This window comes from Patagioenas fasciata, chromosome 15 (genome assembly GCF_037038585.1).
Source record: "Patagioenas fasciata isolate bPatFas1 chromosome 15, bPatFas1.hap1, whole genome shotgun sequence".
Classification (NCBI taxonomy): domain Eukaryota; kingdom Metazoa; phylum Chordata; class Aves; order Columbiformes; family Columbidae; genus Patagioenas; species Patagioenas fasciata.
The window spans coordinates 12,353,838-12,377,549 of record NC_092534.1 but is presented as its reverse complement, the minus strand read 5'-3'; the positions used below and the strand labels follow the sequence as shown (position 1 = coordinate 12,377,549).

General features: G+C 42.8%; 1 protein-coding gene and 1 long non-coding RNA gene across 4 annotated transcripts in view; one reads left to right on the top strand and one right to left on the bottom strand.

Annotated features, from left to right (window-relative positions):
- Positions 1 to 5,498, bottom strand: part of SSTR5 (somatostatin receptor 5) — a 9,936-nt gene extending 4,438 nt beyond the window's left edge. Inside the window, exon 1 of one of the 3 annotated variants that reach the window (XM_071815166.1) lies at positions 5,159 to 5,498. The gene's annotated coding sequence lies outside the window, so the exon portion shown is untranslated. Of the gene's footprint in view, positions 1 to 3,292; positions 4,654 to 4,768; positions 4,874 to 5,158 lie in introns of those variants that run through there. The other 2 variants (XM_065850805.2, XM_071815167.1) reach the window with 2 other exon arrangements.
- Positions 4,959 to 23,712, top strand: LOC139829152 (uncharacterized). Its single transcript, XR_011741500.1, has 4 exons — positions 4,959 to 5,054; positions 11,289 to 11,877; positions 14,599 to 14,710; positions 19,590 to 23,712. It is a non-coding gene; the product is annotated as an uncharacterized lncRNA (long non-coding RNA).

The window sequence follows — 23,712 nt, the reverse complement described above, 5'->3', positions numbered from 1 at the left end:
AAGTTGTATTAAAACTCAGGTTACTTACAGGGGAAATCTGGGACAAGCCAAGCAGCACCACACTCCTCTTGGGCTGCGAGGGTTTGGATGTTTGGAAGATTGAATTTTCTTGCAACCCAGATGCTGCATGACCCATCTGGGAAGAATATAAAGGAAATGGGTGGTGGGATGGGATAATTGGTGTTTATAAACTCATATTCATGGAACTGCATCTTTGTGACAGAATATCATACTGAGATTGGGAAGGCACTTCTCCCCAAGAGCAGTCCAGACCAGCTCAGCAACACCCAGGATGGGCCAAAAAGAAAAGAAAAATGTCCTGGAACTTCAAAAATAGGAGGATAATAAAAAGAACCAGTGCTGTCACTCTGTAGGGGAAGGTCAGGAAACACAGTCACGTGTGCCCCTCATCCTAATGCTATAAAAAAATGAGGATGCACATTCTTCTTCTAAAGGTACCTCCTTCTCCCCAACAGTACATATCCTTGAAATTGCTGACTGTGGAAATTACACAGCAAGTTCTTCAAGCCTGTTGCTCCTTTCACCACACTTAGAGTTCCAGCCTTGGGAGGAGCAGTGAGGAAGAGGAGTTCCTGTATGTGGCACTCTCAAAGTTCTTCTCACCCTGAAGACAACCTACTGCACAAAGCCCCTGCTTGCCAACGTCCTCAGGTTCTTCCAGACATCTACTGTTGAAATTCCTGATGCACCCAAAGGTTTTTCTTGAGGAACCTTTGTGTCTTCCATGGAGGGACACAGCTCTTGCAGGCTCCTTCAACAGCAACCGTGACGGTCCCCTCCTGCTGCTGAGCTGCCCCTAGGAGCCAGTGACACCTCAGGCTGCTGCTTTAGTATTTTACAGCTCTTCTCTTGCTGTTGCGTCACCGTTAATCTCTATTTTTTTTGTTCCATTTGATGAATTTTGCACCTTTCCCTTCAATAGCGGGTGAATTCTGAAGGAAATTTCAGGAGGAAACGCATTGCTAAGGCTCTCATGCAAAGTCTTTAGTCTCCTCCTCTGGTGAGAGCCCGCAGACTGGCAGCACCAGCAGGGACCGGCCGCCATGTGAACAGTTCCCATACTGTATCTGGGGATGTGATGTGCACAGTGTCATCCAGACCTAAAAAATGAGCCCAGGTCTCCAGAGTCCCCATTCAGTGCTTTAGCCACTAAGCCACTGAAACCTCATTGCCTTTGCTTCGTAGCCACCGGTATCTGGGGATTCATTATGACATGGCAACAACAAAAAAACCATAAACAGTTGCAAAACGGTGTTTCACTGCCTGTCTTTGGTGGGCATCAGAGATTTTCCCTCTGTCTAGCGAATAGTTTGCTGCTCACCAGCACAATTTTGCCTGAACTTATATTGCCACTAGAGCAGTTAATGACTATGAACCTCAACAAAGGATGACTACATATAATTAAGGCATGCTGACTGATATCTTATACACCTGTTTTGGTATTCTTAATTAATGGATTAATAAAAAAAAAAGTCTAGGGGACTTTCTCTTATCCAGATTTTTTTCATGTTTGTGTTTGATCTCCAAGACTTCATACAGGTATACTTTGTAATTTATATGCTTTCTGCTTAGAACACATGGACCAAAAACGATGATGGAGTTAAGAGCATAGATCCAGAGTAATCACTAGTGTAATTTTAAGTTCTCCTTTTACAGAGCAGTACCCTGAGAAAAAAAAAAAATATACATATATATATACACACGTAGGCATCCACTGCAGCTGAACATACCTGGCTGGCTGTGTCCTTGTGCAAGAAACTGAGAGAAGAAATAGCAGAGATGTTGTGGTACAAACCATTCTGCTTAGAAGAAGATACTGAGCCTTTGTGAAAACTTCCCCTGCAGGTATCCTGAACAAACATGCTTTTGCTGGGCACAAGAGCAGGTATCCATCTGACAGCACGAAGCAGCCCATCAGTGACAGAAATGTCATCACAACATAAGGAAGAACAAACCTTCAGGTAGATCAAGGTTGAAATTCTTCCTGGCTGTGGTTTTACAATAGCAAAGCAAAAATAACTCTAGAAAGTGCATTGTATCTGAGTACAACTGGGTATAGCTGGGATCAAGAAGGAATTACATAAAGAAACCCAGTTTTATGAGTCAAGGTTTGATCTTGCTGCCTATTTACTACTGGAATCATAATTCTCTCTTACGCAGCATCAAACATTATTGCTGTGAAGATAATTATGGCAACAGAAGGGCAGATTACTGCTTCCAGGTGCAGAATAACTAGCAGGAATAGATAAAATGGTAATCCAGACAGATATGCTTTTAAAACAGATGGCTTTGGTAGTAATGGGGAGAAAAGCACCTGGATAAGCATCCCAAAACTATTAGTAGCACCAGAGCTTCATATTCTCTCCTCAGCCCCGTGAAGCTGGCTGCAAGGTGTTAGTGGAGCAACTTGCTGTAATGAAGCAAAGAAAAACTCTCCTGGTCCTTTAGTAAATTTGCCCTTTTGGGGATGAATGTTCATCACCCGAACAAATGCATTTGCATGGATGGAGCAGGCAGAGCCGAGGGTTGATGCTCATGGAGGGGGAGAGGAGGGAGGTGATGATGGGAGCGTTGGTGTGACCTGATAGAGCAGCTCCAAAATAACACAAACACCCAGGCAGGGCTCTGGGGGAGGAGGAGGGAATCGCAGCATCCTGCCAAGACCTACTTCAACTTCTTACAGTTATAATAATGTTCTTTCACCAAACCAGTAGCTTCCTGAGAGCACAGAAATCTCATCATGTCATATAAAAAATTCTTGGTTTTCCACATTCTCTGCCCTATTTCACCACCTGGGATAGAAAAGCAAAAGGATGCAGTTCAGGTAGAAACTTTCTCCTTGTTAAGTTTTGCCATTTGATATTTCTCCGTATGTGTTTCTCACTCAAAAAAAAAGAAGCCAGAATTATTGTTTTGCCTCTACAGAAGACAGAACAAAACAACTTTCTTGCACTCAGTTGGTTTTCTGTTTTGACTGGTTGTATTGCTACTAAACACTGATCAACTGAAGTCAAAATTGAATAATGGCTTGCCACTTTTAGCACTATCAAAACATCTAGGAACTATATTTTCAAGCTGAATACACTTTGTTACCACCCTGCTCAGGCCAGCCCAGTGTTTCCTAGAGCATAGAGAAGTTACCTGATACTTGGTCCTATTTTCAGTTTGCAAACAAACAGCCTATAAAACGCTTTTGCCAAATATTTGGTAAATACTTTTTTTTTTTTCCCCAGACACATTTCAGGCTCTGTTATGCACAGAGATTACTCACTTTGGCTGAGCTGGTCCTGTCGCACAGTCCTGTAAATCACATGCTACTGCTTTTGCTCCCAGATCGGTTGATTTAAGCATCTTCAGGCAGAGAAAGTGAGGACCCCGACAGCCCTGTGCTCACACCCAGGCGGGGGTGGCTGGGGCTAAAGTCCAACAACTGTGCTGGCACATCACTCTAACCAGGGGGGTTTACCAAAATGTTTCTCCTCTCCCCTCTCTCCTCTTCAATCCGTTGACAACAACTGATTTCAGGGACCAGACAGATTCAAAGACAATTCAGTTGAGGGGTATTAACTATGGGCTGTGTATGCCCAGGGTGAGGGAGAGCTGGAACAACCACAGATCCCTTTGGCTCAGGGATCCCCTTCCAGGAGGGAGCCCCAGGTAGCCCCGTAACAGCTTCTCTTGCTGCACAAAGTGAAGCAGCTCCAGGAGAGGGGCATCAGGGGCATCTCCCAAGATGTGGGGTCTCTGGCTCAGACCCACCCCACACCAGCCATGCAGATCCACCCCAGCCACTAAGACCTGGTGACAGGGTCCCTCAGGAGCCGGGATTCCCAACACAAGCACTGACAGACTGGTCCCAGCACCCTACCTACTGGCTGCCTGGTGTGACCTGCATGTCTCCTCCCCTCCCAAACTATAAAAAGTCTCTAGTCTGCCTCAACACAAGCCTGCAAGTTCAAAACACCTGAGCTGGGTTGCTCTTCCCCTGCCCTCCAGTGCAAAGCTCTGGGCACAGGTAACAAGCTGTGCTTGGTTCTGCAGGTGCTGGGAGCTGCAATAAGCCAGCGAGGCACATGGACACGCAGTGCTACTCCCATCCCACTCCGATGGTGACTCCCCGGACTTTGCATTGCCCTTGACCATCCACTTCTTGCTGACCATCCTTGGGCACAGCCAACCCCCTCTCCTTCCCTTCCGTGGTTTAGGAGAAAAGAAGCATCATGCACTCAGCTCTGGCCCCCCATGGTTTTCTGTGCCCCCGTCCCACCTGTGTCAGGCTGGGCAGCACGCTGGGCTCTGCGACCTTTTTGGGTCGTGGTGGGGCTGGGGCAGCGCCGAGCGGGTGGCGAGTCGGGCTGTGCCTGCACATCCCTCCCGCAGGTGCCTTTCTCCTCCCTTTCAAGCGGCCGCTTTAAAGCCCCGGGAAGGATTGTCCTGCTTTAGCCACCGCATCCGTGCCCGACCAGCGGCTCCTCTCCCCGCCATCCCTCCGGCCGGGATGGGGTCCCTCCGCTCTCCAGAAGCAAAAACCCCATAAGAAGGAAAAAACTCGGAGGGGCCGCTTGCTTCGGAGAAGCCACAAACGGGACCGAGGGGTCCTATGCTTCATTCGTCCCAGAGAGACCCCCAAAACGCTTTGCAAAGCCCCAGGCTGCCCCATCCCCTTCCCTCCTGCCTCTCCTCCCATCCCTTTAGGATCCCCCAGCCCCACTTGCTGTTCCCTTCTCTCCCCCTAAGCAGAGATTACCTGCAGCTCCAGGGACTCCTCTCCGCCTGGTAGAGGAATGAACCGCCCCGCTCCCCCCGGGCTGCCGCGCTGCTCCGCCTGCAGCCCCCACACCCCCGGGCCGGGCGCGCACCCCGAGCTCCGCCGCTTCCCTCCGGCTGCGGGCGGGGACCGCGGCCGCTCCCCCGGGGAGGAGGGACGGGGCTGCCAGCCGGGGGGGCAACGGAGCAGCGAGAGGCGGGGAGTGTGCCGCAGCCCGGGAGGGGACAGCCTGGGGCCACCCACTCTGCCGAAAGTTGGGCTGGAGGTAGGAAGCCGTCGGTGCTGGAGGGAGCAGCCCTCCGTCGGGATGCTCTGCCCCCCTCCCCGGAATGCCTGTGCCCCCCACCCCAAGCTCAGGAGCGCCCTTACCCGGCTCTGTCGCCCCTCGGTGCTGCCGGTCCCACTGCTGTGCCCGGTCCTCTGCACCCCCGGCGCGGGGTCTGCGCTTTGCCAGGGGGGCGGCTGCTCCTGGGAGGGGCTGGGAGCCCCCACTCTGTGCCCGCGGAGAAGAGAAAGGGGCATCGCAGGAGATGTGCATTTCCTCCACTGCTCTAGCTCCCTCCCAGCTCCGACAAGTCCTTTTAAAGATTCCTGCGGGGTCCTTTGGAGCGAACCCCCACCCCGAGTGCAGGGGACTCTTTGCTGCTCCTCCGAAACTGCAGCACCTGAGCGGGCAGGCTCCTTCGGGGACAATGAGAAGTGACTGTCATCTTCGTCACATTTATTTTATGCTCCTGTCCCTGGGCACTGAACATAAGGGAAGAAGGAGTGACAGGGTGGCACTCGGCAACCTGCCTCTCCATAGAGAACGGGACGTGAAATCCCATGTGGGGATGATTTACTCCGGCTGGATACAAATCAGGCCCTAAAATTACTAACTGGTGGAAAGGTGCAGAGTTTAGTATCAAGGCTGTCAGGCTAAACTTGGTTCTTGTTTTATTCCCTCCTAAACTCCCACAGAGTTCCCTGGGGTTCTGTTGGGCAAGAAAGGACTGAAATATTTTGCTCTTTGAATGTAACTAATGAATAAAGTCATACATACAAGGGAATAAAAGTCATACAGAGCTCTGCTCCCTGCCCTGCAACCTCCTTCTGCTATTATATATATAAACACCCATACCAGTGTCACCTAAACCCCTTTGCTCTGCCACTTGCCCCCCATGTGTGCTCCAGGGGTGATTAAAGCGGTAGGGGGTGGTTACCCGAGCACAGCCCCTGCCTGTTGTCATCAGCATGCAAGAGGCATCGTGCTTCCTTATAATGTATATGATCTTAATCCACTGCTGAGGCTTTTCAATTAGAGATCTGTGATTGAGTCAGATGTGTGAATGCAAAAAAAAAAGGAAGGAGAAAGCTGCTTTTGGCATGTCGCTTTCTAATTCAATCTGCTGATGTATTTATGGTCATGTATTGCTAAATTGAACTAAGTCTGCTCTTGCCATGACAATTGGGAGAGTCATCTGATAAAAATAGAGCTGGGATGATAAACAGAAAATAAGAGGAGATTTTGATTACCTTCTCTGAAAACATGCCAAGCAAAATGTGACAGAACAGTCCCACTGTGAATATCAGCTTCTATCAAAATAGAGCTAATTTAATGACTTTCCCTCAAATATTTTATTAGCATTTTATTATCATTAGGGATATAAAAAAAAGTCACTGAGAAAACACAGTCCGTAAGTTTCCCTGAAGAAAACACCACTCTTCTTCTAAATAAACACCTTGCCAAAAAGTGTTTTTACCAGGATCAGTGCTATAATAGAGGCGGGATTTTCAAAAGCTTTCAAGGCTCATCGAATTCTTTACCCATTCAAATCGACGGCGGTGCTGGGTTTCAGGGCTGAAGGAAGGCAGCACGAAGGCTATCTGAGATCGTTACCTGTTATCATGTTTTTAATGGCTAATGCCCCTGGTCAGAGACCAAAGATCGGTTCCACCAACCATAGAATAAACACAGGAGGAAAAAGAACTCCTGAGCGTGGGCACAGGTGCCAGCAGCGCAGGTTGGGCACACAGACCTGCAGGGGCGCGTGGGGAGGGTGGTGACACAGATCGCTGTGGTGGGGGCCAATGTGTGAGGCGGATGAAACATTTGGAGGACAAGCACACAACTGTGATGTGACACTTGTCTTATTTCTTTTTTTAAATTCTACTGGGTCTGTCCTTTTTTGCTGCATGTAGTATTCCATAGCTGTATGATCTATATATCTTTAACATTTATCCTCGTTGGGGTTTTAGGGAGGGGCGAGATCTAATATTAAGCTAAAAGCCTCAAAATACATTGTTTTATTTTGTCTAGTCTTTGTGTAAAAACACCTCCCAAACAGCCATAACTTGGATACAAGTCTATTTATTTTGCCATTCCTTGTCACAAACAAAAATTCAGTGTCATCACGAGATCCCTGAATGGTGCATTTCCTACCATAATGTTAAATGATGATGAAACTTCTGACAAATGTAATGGTAGTGATACGTTTCAAACCGGTGAGTATGTGTAACATGGGGGAGGTGAGAGCTCCAAGGGAGCTGTAAAGATCGGTTGCATGAGAAGCTTCTCCGGTGTTTTTGAAACTGCCTTGTCAAAATTCAGCTGAAGCAGAAAGGATGAGTGATGATCAATATTTTTAGAAGGAAGAACTCCCAGGGAATTTTTGTCAGCAGCTTCTCCTGTTGAACCTGGTGGCAAGGAACAGGGACTGATGGCTGGCGAGGGAGGACGTATTAGTGTGTAAACCATCCCGGGGCAGACTTGGGTCCAGGCCTGGCTTAAACTAGATGGAGGTGTTGAAACTGAGACCTTGGGGTTGGATTGTGTATGATTAGAAGGACTGTAATGCAGTGGAGATGCCTTTCAAACTCAGACAAACAGAGAAACTGAGAAGCAGCAGAAGGTGTGTGGTTTGCTATTAGTTTGTTTCTGGAGGCATTTCTCTAAAAATTGATCATGTCCTAAGGCTTAGACCCAGACTTTTCATAACCACAAGAGGACTAAGGTCAAAACCAATGATATCAGTATTGAAAAGTAGGCATGTCTGGATAGCTTTGAGAGGTTGGAAGTTGGTGTTTCAAAATCTTCCAAAGTGGTAAAAGTGTATTTTTATTTTAAAAAGTGGGAATCAGAGGCACTGGCAAAGGGGGAAGTATGTTACTGGCCAAACAGACGGTTGGGGCTGGGAAATACATCTGTTCCTCATCCCCACAAGCCACCCTAAGGTGCAGCATGGCCACATTGGGAAGATGTCTATCCCAGCAAGCTACAATACTGGGAGCTGTGGTGAGTGAAGCTGTGGCTCCTGGCACTCAATTCCAGCCTCTGCCTGAAGGTTACAGTGTGTTTTCCTCTAAGGATTTTAAATATGGGGGTTTGTTTTGTTTTTTTTTGTTTTGTTTGTTTGTTTGTTTGTTTGTTGTTTTGGTTTTTTTAGTATTAGTGATTTTGAGGAAAAGGAAACATATGGGGTAAGAACTCCACCTTGAAAGAAGATGGTTGAGCTGGGTGGATGAGAGTAGTTGCTCATCACTTGGAGTTTTCAAATCCAGCTGAGATTTGGGCTATAGTGTAGTCCTGAGTTATTCATGTTACCATAGAAATAAATGGATCCATTTTATGCTGTTCACTGTTCAAAGCTTCAGATTATACCTCAACCTCAAGAACCCAGGCCATGGCATGGGGTTGGTTTCCCAACCTTTGCTTCTCCTGGGAACTCCACATGCAGCAGGGACTTTCCTTTTTTCTTGTTTTTTTCCTTTCCTTTTTAATGATTGGCTTGCATTCAGCTCAAACATTTTTGAAGCTCACAGAAACGTGCTTCAGCTCAGCTTCTAACTGGATGATAGTTGTTCTATCCAATTACATTCACAGTTTGGCTGGCTGAAGCCGGGTGTTTCCACTTTGCCTGCTGAATACGCTGTGAAAAGCCAGGCAGCAGGAATCGCAGTGAGGTTGAGATGTTTTTGTTTCTCTCTGTTATTCTCCTTACGAGGAAGAAAAATCAATGCCTTTCAAATCAGTGCATTAAAAAAATCTCTCAAATGGGCTGTAATTACAGGCCCATCTGTTGTCAAATTGTTGAATTGCCAGTGGCAGAGATGCATGAAGATCTTCCCAGCTGGTCATTACTGAGCAGCCCTGGGTGACTCCCCACAGTGGTGATGCTCCAACAGCCCATTCTGGCTCTTGGAGGACAAAGCATGGGCCAAGGACCTGGGTTTGCTCACTATTATCTTGAGTGAATGCTGATCGGCTCATTGCAGTTTGGTTGGGAAAGAACACCACTCTTCTTTCCATGACTATCAGATCAGCTCTTCTCAATAGCCATGGAGCAACCTTGTCGCTCCTTCAGGCCTAAACCTGGCAAACGTATCGTTATTAAAGCCTTGATTTTTGCCCAGTCCTGATAGAAATACGTCTTTAAACAGAGCTTACTCCCCTCTGAATAAACCCATCTGCTCCTCTCTACAGACATCAAAATATGGTTTTCCCAGCACTGAACAAGAATCACTTGTCTCAGTCATTAACAGGCAAAGGTTTGCATTCAGCACTTCGTTTATACCAGTTGATTTTTCTGTTATTTTATTGACATTTTATTTTTTCAATGAGAAGCTGCTTTTTGATCAGGAAGACTTCATTGGATGGGATTTTTTTTCATTATTTTTTTAACCAGCCGTTAAGATCAGTGAGCCCTTTGGACGTGCCTCAATGGCAGGTGTTCAATCTGCTTTTCATTCAGTCCTTTGATGACAAAGGGTTCCGAGGCCTTCCACTGTTTGGCTGGAGAGATACGGCAGTGCCATGTGCCACTGTTCTCCACCATCCCTGTCCTTCCTCCTTCTCTTGTCCTCAGTTTGTCACCCTCCAGCATCTCAAGCGGTACAGAGCAGTCCTGGCACTCTGAATCTTTGAGCTTTTGGGGACCACAGTTTTTAAAGGTGAATAATTTATTTAAATCATTTTGCCCATATCCTGCTTTTCTTTAGTTTTCAACTGGCGTCCGATAAGAGTCTCTCAGGCTCAAGTGATGTTTGAAGATAATTTTGCCATCATATTGAAATGAAGAGGAAAATGGCAGGATTCCAGCTGCAAAGCAAATCCTTTCTAAAGAATTGCTGCGTTTCATCAAAGCGATGAAATAGGAAGAACATTTGAGGTGACCAATGTCTAACTGCAGAATGTTTGCAGGAAGATTATTGTATCTGCGCATTTTTTCCTGTTTTAAAGCAGTGTACTTCTCTGCATTGTGTTTGGAATTGTTTGCATAAATTTTTTCTGATAGATCATAATAAAACATAATTATATGCATTTTCATGTAATTATGGTACTTTTTTTTTTTCCCAATGAGATGATGTCCAAGCACATATTTTCTTCAGAATGTGACTTTCTTCTGTTAACCTTGTGCTTACGTCTGTTAGGAGGAATGTGAGGTGCTGTATTTTGAAAAACAGGTGATTTGCAGACCTATAGACCAGATGAAGTTATTTCTCTGAATTCTCACAGTTTTCTGCATCATGCACCTGATCCTTGGGCAGCACTTCTGTAAAAGGTTCTTTTACTCTGCATTACATGATCATCCTAAACAAGTAATAGGACCACAGAAAGCACACAGAGAGTCCAGATCTGGCAGAAACAAACTGATTTTCCTTGAAACTTTATTGCTTTCTACCAGTGCAATGAAGACACCACCATTATTAACCAGTAGGAAGCATGTAAACCTTTCCAGATCTCTTCTAAGGAAAGTTCACCATTATTCTTCAGAGTTTAGCTGTGGAAAATACACGTCTTAAATAAATGTGCTCCTCCCTGAAATGGGTTTTGCACTTTCAGAAGTTCACTCTGTGGGCTGAGGATTGGAACTGGTGAAGCCAACAGGTCTCTTGTGACCTCTGTGGGTGGCTTTTTGTTGTCGTGTTGTGACCAGGAAGCAAAGAGATGAGATGAGTTATTTAATGATTCATTATTTTGTAATCCTTAATGTGAGCCGGAACCAGCATCTCAAGCCTTCAAACTTGGTTGGTTTTCTGCCAGATTCCTCATTATGCGCATGTAAACACAGGCAAATCATTTAATAGAACAGTCTTTATTAAATAGGGAGGGAAGATTTATTGAATAGAAAGCTTGAGAGCTCTAATGACAAATACTTACAAGATCGGGGACTTATCGCAGAACTGGAAGGAATAATGACAGCAACTTGGTAAAATCAAGTATTTGATAAAATACTGCATGTTTTAGGATTCAAATCCAGAACTTGCTGCTCTCTCTAAGGAGAAGGGTAGAAAGATGATCCCTGACTTAAAAGTGCTCTCCAGCAAAAAGACACGTAGTGTCATATATTGCTATAATGAAGAACATTCCCTGGCATCTGGTATAACCGAAAACACTTATTTCCTTCACGATAACTGCGAAACACTCACAGCTGAATGATAATATTTCTGGTGATCCAAAACTTTCGCTGGCAATTGTTGAGTCAAAAAAGATTTACATTTTTTTTTGTTCTTGTTTCAGGGCAGGCCAGGAAGGTTTTCACACCTCCTGCACTACCTGTGATGGACAAATCTGTGCCACAACCAGCATCTTCTTCAGGGGATCCCTCTCAGGGGAACAAGTCTATAAGCTGCTTAGGACAAAACCCAAGTCAAGGGGAGGTTTTAGTGCTTAACCTGTTGCCACTAGCAAATAGGAGCTTTTCCAAAAGAATAAGAATAAGTTGTGAGAAGACAAGTCAGAGGTATTACAAAAAGAGGCAAAGAATCCCGTAGCTTTTGTGCTGGGATTGCATCGAGGCTGCTTCGAAGAGTTCAAATCTGCAGTGATGTGCTGTATGAGCTTCTAGCACCTGAGACCTGAATGTGAGTCATCTCATGGAGAAAAGTGAGAAAAACAAGCCAGATTTGTCAATGGCAATCGCTACCCACTTTGTCCAGCATGTCAATAAAGAGGTGGCTCTTTATTGACATTGATCCTTAGTTTTCACTAGTCCTTATGGATCCTGGACCACAGAAGACAGCCTGTGTCTCTTGCATTTGTATCTCCTGCTCAGCCACGCTGGATGGAGTCCTTCCCACGCCTGTATCTGCAGTACAATACAATCAAGGTTGTATTTTCCATATGTAATCTTTACCCTGGTCTCTGCTAGCATGTCAGCTGTCTTCTAATGGAAATAACTTGCAGGTTTTGGTCTTGTTAGGAAATTAAGTCTGCAGACAAATTCACTTCAATTTATTGCTTTGATTTTAATGAGAAGGAGATGAAAACAAAAAAAAAGAGAAAGAAACATTAAAACCAATCTCTATGCGCATGTGCCAATTTGTGGAACATAATAGCCTTATTATTAAATTCAGCAGTCAAGTTTGCTTTGCCGCTGAAGTGAGCCAGTCTCATTAGCAGGCTCGCTATTAGTAGTAAGTGTGTGGTTAATGGGGAGAATTCGTCTTCTTGGATTCTTCATGGCACTTTGCATGTCTTGCCGTATTAAGAACAAAGACTACACAGCGGTTTTTTATCAGCTATAATGTCTGTACTTAAAATATTTCAATTCACTCTTTCGAAATGCTCTATCAATACTTATTTAATTTCTATCCCCTGGGAGTATCATGCCCATTTTGCTGGCACACTGTGCTCTGCGAAGCCTCCACTGTGAGTTGATAACAACACTGGAAAAGAAACACTGATGCCTTTTCTCACATTACATAGCAAAAGCAAAAAAATCCTCTATTACTGTGACCAGCAAGCTTTGTTTTATTGTTTGCAGTTTTTATGAGACAATGATTTTTGAGACCAACATTTCAAAAACATTTATTTACTTTTTATTTGCTTCTTTACACTCAAAATGCTTCAGTTGTGTTAAATTGGAACGTCATATTGATTCCTGGTGAGGTTTTTTTTTAACCTGGAAAAACACCTCATTCCTGCAGGTCTGGTTTCACCTTCTTATTTTTCAATTCAGGGAATCGGAAATGGTCTCATCAGAGAGGATGGGAGATAAAACTTGGTAGAGATAGATATATTTGTGTTTCTAATGCCACATTTTAAACCATTATTCAGGCTGTTCAACTTCAAAGGAAATATCTTTGGAACAATGTGCCCCTGAAAGTATCGAAAACTACCACCTCTAAAAACACATGGGAGTGCGTTAGCTGAGATTACAGCTGCTATTAATGTACAAGAGAGCAGGGTTTAATCTTGCTTTTCAAAATATTTCTGATTTAGACTTTGGCAGCCTGAAGACACATTTTCCGTCCTCCTATGTGGATAGAGGTGGGTTCCAGCATTTGGAAAACCACCTGGGGAAAAGAAAATAAAAACAAACTCAGGCATGGGAAACAGAAGATAGACACATAGAAAAGTTTGATGGTAGGAGAAAGCCCGACTGGGGTTGGATTTGCTCATGTCAGATTCATTGGACATGTACAACACAACATCCCTTCATTTTAAGACAGTCCACATGTGCGTGTCATACAAGCCTTACAAGGCTGTGATTTCCGTACACTGGAAATTCTGTATACATACCAAATATGCTGATTATCAAGGTTATTTGTACTAAAGAGAGTCTTAATAAAAACATGAGGAGCCATGACCTTAAGCTGAATTATGCAGGCTACAGTAATAGAGAAGTTCAGGCAGAGACCTCCCTCAGTGTTCATCCCAGCCTGGATGGGGATATAACACTTGTTATTTCTCTGACAATGAATGAACAAGCAGCTGCGAGACTACAGCTCCTCCTGGCTCTTTCCTGGGTAATTAAATGGATTTTTAATCTGTATTTGCTCCCTGTATTGTCTCAGCGATATGCTTGCGGTTTAAGCTGCGTGCAATTCCTGCTAATTTATGTAGTCGCCCACTAAGGAATCCTTTGAAAACGAGCCACTTGCCCTCCAGTCCTGAGGCTGGGGTGAAAGAACGAAAAAGAGAGAAACGCAACATGTGGAAACACACAGGTTTTGTGCTTAAAACCTCTCCCCTCCTGAGAAAGTTTGCTCTCAGCTTTCCACCAGGAAGCTCTACAGATGGTGGCAACAGGAGCTTTTGCTCACCCAGGTTATTGGATGCAGTTATTTACTCCAGTCATATCATGGGCAGCTCCAGGTAGAGCCTTAAACAAGCATTAAATCGACTTCGTGACAGATGTGAGCTTCTAGAGAAGGACGTATCTTGCCTACGAGCTTTTTTTAAGGCTTATCAGCTTTATTTTACCGTTTCTCTTCTTTATCTAGTTAAACTTCCCCCTGGTTGCTACACATGAGAAGCAAAATAGCTTTTCCCTTTAAAATAAAAAAAGAGTAGAACTTCTTCTCAAATAGATTTAATTTGCGGCTGTAGCATCCTGCATAAGAGCACGGAGATTCATAACTTACATAAGTTCATCTTCTTCTCTGTCGTTGTTTCCGTATTATAGCATTTTCTTTAAGAATCCTGGGTTGATAATTTTACTGCTGCTTATCTTTGTGCAGTTTTTAACAGATTTTTTTTCTTCCCTCTGCAGAACTAATGTCAGAAACAAGATGACATATTTTCCAACAAGATTCACACTCAGTCAAGGCAGCAATTTCTTGTAAAACAGTGTTTTGTTTAAATACTTCGGTGTTTGCAACCTTTAGCAAAGTATTTCATCAACTGGTGGAGAATTTATTATAGTAATTTAACTCAACTAGTTTAGACAGTATTCCCACTTTGTGTTGAAAATCTCCATGGCTTCTAAAGAACACATAATCATGACACATTTTTCAGTATTCTGATCTCTTTCCAGCTCAAGAACAAACACAGACTCCCATAGCTACTGCTTGTTCTGCCTACCCTGTCTCTCCTTTGCTTTTAGGAGTCGGGTTTTCCATTTGGGAATTTTTCCTCTCCACAGCTAAAAGAAGACTAAACCCAAGATCAAATGACATCCATGTTCCACCTGGAGCCCTTCATACTATGCTGCGGCAGTAAGTGTAGTTCTTACTTGACACTTATTGACTTTCCATCTGAAATTTATCTTCTTCCTTCACCATTTTAATTGTAGTATGCTTTGGGAGAGTTTCTCCATTGCATTCACTGAGCTGGCAGCACAACCTATTCTAACGTTAACTCAATTTGCTTAATGTCAGGTTGCAGATAAACACACAGAAATGTATCCTGAATCTCCAGCTTACTGGAGCAGATAGAAACAGGCTTGCTTTTTTTCCCTCTCCGCTTCCAGCAACAACAGATCTTTGACAACCACAATTATTATCTGCCTCATTTTCCTTTCTAGCTTTTATATATATATATATATATATATATGTATTTTTTAGTGCATTGACAAGCTGGATTGGATTTGGAGAGGGGCAGGGAGCCAAGTCTGAGTCACCAGAAGAAATCTGTTCAATCTTCTGAGTGCCTGTCCAGTTCACTGACCCTTGCTGCTCCCCCAGCTCAGCACTGGGTCGATAGCGAAGTAGAAGGAAAGTTTGAACCAAAGGGTTCAGATCTAGGGAGCATTAAATATTTCAAGGTACAAGATGGTCATCTGGACTGGAGTTTCCTCAGTCATCCAGGCATAGTTTAAAGGTCTCTGGTGCTGGAGAATCCACCCTACCCTTTGGTAGCTGGTTTCAGCAGAGAGGGACCACCATCACTGGAACCTGTGCCTTGTTCCCAGCCCAAATCTGACCTTCTCCAGCATCCAGAAAACATCTGGGTTTGCTCTTCAGACCAATGCAGTGTACTGAGATGAATGAAATCTTCAAGAATCACAAGTTACCACCACACTGCAGAAAATGGACCTGTAGATATTCCAGTTATGATGTTAATATTTAGTTTATCCAGTGTGGTCTGTAGCATAAGAATATCTCTTTGGCTCTTTTTAGAAGTATTTTGTCCAATCCAAATTCAAAAAATCCCAAGTGCTCAGTATTTTCCAATACTTCCATCTCAGTACCCCTAGCTATATTCTATTACATTATTTCATTTCTGTTTTTTCTCATTTGGGTCATTTCTTGCATCATTCATTCACTATGAGAAGCATTTACCTGCAAATGTGCTACATTTCAGTCATACATCTTTCTCTTGGAGGCTGACCTCAATGATTAATAACGTAAACTTGAAGGGCTTGACAAGTATGAGTAAATGCTTCTCAGTATGAGTAAATGCTGAAGCATACATCAACTTCAATAAATTTGTAGACCATTAGGTTCCTTTTAATCAAGATTAGTTGAGCTGTGCTTTAATTATCTCTGCTAAGCTTTCCTCCTAAATGAACTTCTTGAAACTCCAAGTCATGTTTGTGTTCTGAGTGTTAAAGGCCACTCTTATTTCCAAAACAAAGGCAAACAAAAGCACGCTCTTATGAACATGAAGAGCCCTTAACTGTGCTTTCTCAAACACTGCCATACACACCTGTAAAATTTATCAAGCCCTAATGAAGGATGCTGCCTCAGTTTCGTGGCTACCAGCCAGGACTCAATACCTTAGATGTGAAATTAGATTATACTGAGACTAACGCACGACAACATACCTTATTAGGTGATTTACAGCTCTGGCTTGAGGGCCTCAGTCTGGGTATGTCTGCAAGGAACACTTAGCAGAGAGGTAGGTATTTGGGAGATTTTAGTTAAGGCCCGTTAAACTCAGGATGGTTGTTCTTATTCAAAAGCACAACATCTGAGGGAGAGGGGGCAAACTCTTGACTGTAATTCTCCAGCTCTGTGACTCTTGTCTTCAGCTAATTCAACTCAACTTTTCTGTATATTCTCACAGGAAATGTAAACCCAACATCAAGTATTTAATTGCTTTTTGGGACGTGACTTCTGATTTTGCAAGGATTTTGGCTACAAAGATTTCCCCCAGATTTATACAATCTTTGTTAACTGTAGGAAACTGTGCTTGAATGCAAAGAGTTTTAATGTCAATATTTCTCTGCCAAAAGTTAAAAGGCTGTCCTGCACTATTGCTCATTTGCTTTTAAAGAGGCAGAAGGCAAATGAAGTCATCATCTGGATCACACCTTTGTCCATATTAGCTCTTCACATCTTGGTAGGAACACAAGTCCTGTGAGACTGGAAGGAAACATCACATTTACTCCCCCACTTCCAGGGTCTGGAAGGGTTCAGAAAATATACAGAGCACAGGTTGGAGATTATTTCATGGTATTCAACAGTAAATTTTAAGCCCATAGAAAGGACCAAAAGCTACAATTTCAGTGCAATATAAATCCCAATACACGTATTTATACACATCATATTAGATTCTTTCACATTTCTACCAATGCACTTCGGAGTTCACATAAATATGCTCATCTGCACCTCTCCATGATCTTTGTATTTAATACAGTTACTCAGGTGACAGCCTTGTGCTGACAGAAGAATGACAGTATCCGAATGTTGCAGCCCAAAAGCCATGTGAAGGTGTGGAAAGGTGGATGTTTATGCAAGGTCCATGTGCTCCTCATGCTCCGCTAATAAAATGTCACACCAAGTAGTGCTATGATATAATCAATTACAGTATAATTACTTTGTGTCTGCATGTACAAAGCTTCAAAAGGGTAAGGGAAAAATATCCAGTATGAGACACCACTCACTGCAGCTTTTATCTGCCTCGCTGATAATGTTGAAAAGGAAGATGAAACACGTCTCATGTTCCTTCAGTTTCAGCCACTGCAACTGTCATAATAAAATACATTTTTAAAGGGACAGAAGCTTCAGACCCATGACAAAGACAGTTCCTATGTGCAAACCAAACCAGGCAGATAAAGTTTTCCATCCTAAATAAATTGTAGATGATATGGACAGCCTCAGCTGGACTGAGGGGAACTGATTTGCCAGGAACCGTGAGCAGAGCCCTGGGCAGGTGGACTCTGCAGGAGATCTCCACACCTGAACGTTTTTCTGCTTCCCCTGCCAACCATGTCTGTTGGGCTGATAAGAGGAACAGAACAACTCCCAGTCTGGGACTGCTACTCTACCAGGCCGTTTCTCTTCCATAAATTATGCAGGTTGGAAAAATAAGGTCCAAACCCAAAATATCCTAATCTTTTCTGTTTGTGTGCAACAACCTCTTCTATCTTCTTTGCCAGCCCTCAGGAGTATAACAGGTACCAGGCAGCAAGAGAAAACCTTCTTCTAGGGAAAACGAGAGCAATGATCCTCCCAGAAGAAGCTCAACTCGCTCGTGTTCTCTGATTTTAGTCTCTCAGCTGTCATGTTGTTGTTAATTGATCTGGCAGGAGGCAGCCCTGATCAAGCTCTGCTTGGTCAATACCCGTCATTCCGAATACCATTCTTGTTCTAATATGAGTGATTCTGGACAGATGAACTGATCCATGGCAAATGCACACTGTGTTCATGTAGAAGCTTCATTGTCTCAAGGCCACCATGAAACCTGGGGAAAGAGGAACATATTAACAATGATGATGGGAGCTATGCATTTGTCAGGAAGCCTCTGCCTAAGAATATCTCTGTGGTGGTGTTTGCTGGTGTTTGATTTGGAGAATGACAGGATGTCCACTCCCTGCAAAAACCCTCTCTGACTCTGTCAGGCACTTGACCTTATGTAGTCAACCCCTGCAATAAATGTCCACAGTATAGCACTACATATTTGATAAGCACTGTGCTATTCAGAATGGATAATGGATACCTTTGAGTTCAGTAGGAGTTCAGAAAAGTTCAGACCCAGTTCCTCAGCTGCAGCCCATTTGCTCTGGAGTAAAACTTCAGTTCTTTTCAGAAAAAGGCCTTCTTAGGCTGTAATATTGAATCAGAGAGGTGTAAATCAGATTGCTGCATGTCAGCTGAGCTATTTGTGTTTACTTTCTTCAACTGGAAATCAACTTAGTTTAGTCCTCGCTGGTGAAGGGACAGACAGAGTTCTATTCTCCTGCAAAATACTATGACTTTGAAAGTGTTTGGCTGAGGAGATTTCCTGCAGAAAAGAAATTCCAACATACCAGTCAGTAGTGCTAAGTTGTAACGGAAAAAGCAAACCCCATCTTAGTGTACGAGTATTATATAATGTCCACATCTAAAATTATGAAGAGGAAATACAGGCTGTAAAATATAGGAAGGAAAGCCTTATCTGAAATAGTATGGTTTGAGTACTGCATTTCAAGAAAGATGTGAACTAATTGATGAGAAGCCAAGAGAGAGACAGATGGGAGGTTCACAAACAGGATCCGCAAAGAGTATGTAGAATTAGTATAAAAATAAATGACTGAGGGAAGGCATCAGAGCAGTCTCCAAATCGTATATGAGGTGGCTGGTCAAAAGTGGTCTTTCAGATGAAAGAGAAGAAAGCAATCAATCCCACCCATAAAACCTCACGACATGTCCTAAATCCCTCTGGGATCTCTTCCACATCAAGAGACACTGAGGTGCTACCAGCAGAGACTGTCAAAGTCCCCATGTCCCCTGAGGGCTCTCCAGCCACCCACAGTTCCACCGCTCTGCACCCTCACTTCTCCACATCTACCCTCTACGGTTGCAGAACTGAACTTCACCCTCTCGAGGGTGAGAACAAAGATGATGAAGTTGTACCTTTGTGCCCAGTGCGCACTTTTCCCAACATAATTAAGAAGTCTTGAACCAATTTTAACATGATCAAATGCAGATCTGGAGAATGTCTTAAAGAAATGTTATTGTACGACTCCACCTGAATAGTACAAATCGAATTACTTTAGATAATGCAGAGATCTCTTTCACAAATTCATTCTTTTTTTTTTTTTTTTTCATTTGAAGGCATTTCTTGGAATAAGTGAATGATGGCCAACTACTTACAGAAAGTCCTTCAGTAGTGCTGTATAAAACAACTAATCATTTTTCATTCTATTTTCTCCATTCTACGTGTTTTCAGATCATCTGAGCTCCTTGGATAAAGACAATATTTTGTCCAGTGAATCATATGAAAGTTTCCAGAGGTTTTATGTTAAAAAAGAAGCGACGAAAGGACTGTACCTATCCCATCTGTTTCTTTTACTACACTTGCATCAGACCGTTCAGGATGTTTCTCAGTAAGACCTAATGATGTCCAGGAGCGTTGTGACTGAGTGATGTTGCGTGAGCACATGGCAGCCGACTCAAGAACCGTATGTCTCATTCTACTGCCACAGCCGAAGGAAGGATGAGACGCATTCCATCAAATTCACACATGAACACAGATTATTTTTTTTCCTAAGTATTCAGGAAGTTATGACACTCAGTCAAAATTCATGCACACAAGGGGAAATTCTTGGGTCTGCCAGATGAGCATAGCAAACTCAGCAAGATTCCACAGGCTGAACTGTACTTTTGCACTTGCTTAGGATAAATGATGTAACACTTGTTCTATTTGTGTATTTCTATATCTTGTTCTCACCAATAGCTACAAGATGTAGGTCAAAGAACTCCTTCTAGGGTAAAAAAACCCTTCAAAGCGTTATTTTTAGTATAGAGGTGTAGATATGATTGAATAATTCCATCCTTATTTATTTTCCACTTTTTCTTTTCTAAAAAAGACTTCAAGAATAGCTGAATGAATGCCTGCCAGATATTCAATGCTTACAAGAATAGGAGAAGTGGTCACAGTCTTATCAGTGTTTGCAAAATATTAACAGTATTCTTTATTGTGCTTTTGGGACTCAGTCTCCCTAAAGGAGCAGGTGACCTTTTTGCTTCTGTTTTTATTTCTTCCAGCAGATCTGTCTTTCCCAAGTACATTTGAGATGCTATCTTATTGTCCTGAGAAAAATCACACAGGAGCTCAGGGGGGGTAGTTAGCAAAAGACTAGTGTATTCTGATAGTCCTATAATTCAAAATCCAAGTGCTTTGGGTTCTTTTGCCCTTGGATATATACATATATCTTTTCTTGCTTGCATAAATGAGTGCCTGAGTGATATTGATAAGAGTCAGGCTATTGTTTTCTTTCCAAGGCAGAAACATTTAACAGATATATTGCAAGCGGTTCCGCAAATTTAAGATACCCCCCCCAAATGGCTTTTGCTATTGCTGAAGATAAAACAAAAGCACAGAAGTCACTTGCAGCCATCAAATAATTCTGCAAGACCATTTCACTTGCAGATGTTAATAGATTTTTTCAAGTATTATCCAAGGAGGAGTTTTCCCCTGGATACGGCACAGGAATCTACGAACTGGTGTTACCAAGCAAACCTTTCCCCCGCAGCAGCTGCTGAAAGTTGAAGATGCTCTTGACATGACAACTCTGCGAATTAGGGATAACAGGTCAGTGTGTGGTAACTGAAACCACTCGGTTTAAACCAGTTGGTGATTTTGCCATTTAAGGCCACAAGACTGCTAAGAGGGGCTCATGGTCTTGTTTAGATGATCGCCCACTGCTCTGGGCTGCAGAGGCTATGAGAACAGTTACTCCATCCTCTTCCTTCTGACCAACATGGAGTTAGGTGAAGCTATAGTCTGTCTCTTGTCCACCACACCTCTCCTCCACACTCTCTTAAGTACTTGGATCCAGGACCTGTCATTCTTCCTTATGTTCTCATCTAGTTACAACCAGGTGAACGATGGAGTTGTCAGATATGGCGTCAGGATCGGTTTTGTTGCATTTCTTTTCACATCAGTCTCCACCTACCAGAATGTGTTTGGTGTGTTTATGCTCTAAGCTAAAAATATTATTACATTATGGAATGTGAAAGCAAATGTTCGTGGAAGGCCAGAGCTTTAACATCTTATTCAACACCATAATTAAATGTCACTACCTTTATCTATTTAAGTGTTGTAGTCTGAAGGAGAAAATTAATAACCTTTCAGCTCTTCTAACAGTATTATTTCAGATTTTAGAAACAAGGTGATCTAAGTATTTTGTAGAGATATGCTTTAGGGTCAAATAAACTTCAGAAGAAAAATGTTTTTTAACTGAAAAGAAGCTAAGCACAAGCCCAAATTTGAATAGCAAAATAACAAGCTGTTCTTTGCCAAAGGCAAACAATAAAACCTTACTGCTGTGCCTACTGAAGGTCCATCCTTCCATACGCCTTGTTTTTATCATTTATTGACACTTCCATCTCCAGTGTAATTTAGTAATACTTCAACCAGTCTGCTGGAAAATAGACGTTAAAAATTATATTAGCTTAATTTAGATATTAGAGACTATAACTGACCCTGTGAAGAAATCTAACATAAAGCATATGGGTCATTTCAAAGTCTCTCATTGTGAGCAACTGAATTTATTCCCATCCTTTCAAGCCAAGACAGAATGAAACCCCATGGGGTTGTTTCCCAGCACAGATACAGTGAGACCACTTTCGTAATGAATGTTTCTTGATGTCACCAAACTCTAGGCTGTCCTAATAATTGGATTTTAAAAACAATAATCTTATTGATTTATTTGCCAGTTAATGGATTAAATGTTCATAAGTCAGTTCCTCTGTTTTCCTCAACTAACTTTGGAGGTGATTCAGGACCCAAGTAATTCACTGTGAATTCGGAGAGGGTGAGGTTTGGTGTTTTAATTTGGAAATCAGAGGCGAAGGCCCGGTCCCAGCTCGATCGCTCTCCATGGTGCTGCAGTCCTTTTGCTTTTTACCCCAAACTGCCTCTTTTGGCCTCATTTGTACACCGGCTCTGGCAACCCATTTCCACACTGAAACCCATGTTTTCCTGTCATCAGTGCTTTGCAGGACCAGACGATCTGAAAGCAGAGCAGGACCTTATTCCTGCTCTGTTTGCACACCATATCAGTTTTAAACCTCATCAAACTATTTTATTTTTAAACTTAAAATATAACAATGAACTCTTAAATGGAACCATTCTTTAAAAAATGTGTTTTGTGACTGAGGTGTCTACCACTGACATTGAACTTTTGTTCACACAAATTTGAATAAAGCTACTCATACCTGAAAATAGCTGATATTTAATGTCTCATGGGTCATACTTCCAAACACAACAAATCTAAGAGACATTAAAACCCCATCATTTTCAGAGTATCTTCTCTTCAGTGCCTTAGAAACATGGTGATGCTTTGGGAAACATATCTGTTGCTGTGCCAGAGAGTGAAAAAAAATTGATTACAGTTATATCCTTAACAGATCATGGTTTTGTTTGTTTGTTTGTTTGTTTGTTTTTTTCCTCTGCATTGGCCAATGAGTTTAAAAATTGACTGTTTGCATTCAAATTTTGGGTCATTTTCCCAGGTTCTGGGAAATACTTGCTCTTTGGATTTCAGCATCACTCACTTCAGCAGGAATTATACCTGAATATGCCCACAAGCTGTACTAACATGGCATCTGTACCTGCTTAAAATCCAGGTGCATGTCATGCCGAGGTTTGCAAAGACTCTCAGAGCACTTGAAGGAAGAAAAAAGCCCAGGTCTTGGTAACTATTTAAAGCTCTTGCTTGAGAAGTTTTCTAAATTCAAAACTCTCAGCCACAGATGGAAAACCTAGAGTTCTTTTGAGCTTGTATAGTCACTCAGATTATTGAAAACAAGTGTGTGGGCACCTTTGAGAGAGATCAACAGGAATCTGTGAAAACACTCTGTGATAAATGTTTTTCCTCACTGGAATTTTTAATTAATTTGTTGGCCTCAGGCAGTTTAGATTTTCTGGTTTGTCTCTGATAATCCACAATGAGCATTTGACTGGCACCGGGGAAATCAATCTGTTCTGAAGCAAGATCTTCTTTTTACCTTGAGAACCACTTAGTGTTTTCCATCAAGCTGAGTTTAATCAGGATGCCTCATCCACTTGCATTTTGTAATGTGAGAGTCACATCCTGAACACAAGTTCCTGAGAGTCTCTGTGTTTGCCCTGGGAGCTGACATAAAGCCACAGTCATACACACCAGCCTGTGCAGAGAGGACATGAGACATGGAAATCCGTGGAAATGTTTATTTTTGGTGTCGTAGGCTTAGGATGTTTTAAATAAGGAGGCTTCAGTGTATACAGAGCTCCGATCCTTTCCCCTTGGACTTCGTATCTTGGTAAACCTCGTCAAAATGTGAAATTCCTGGTATTCATTGGTGCA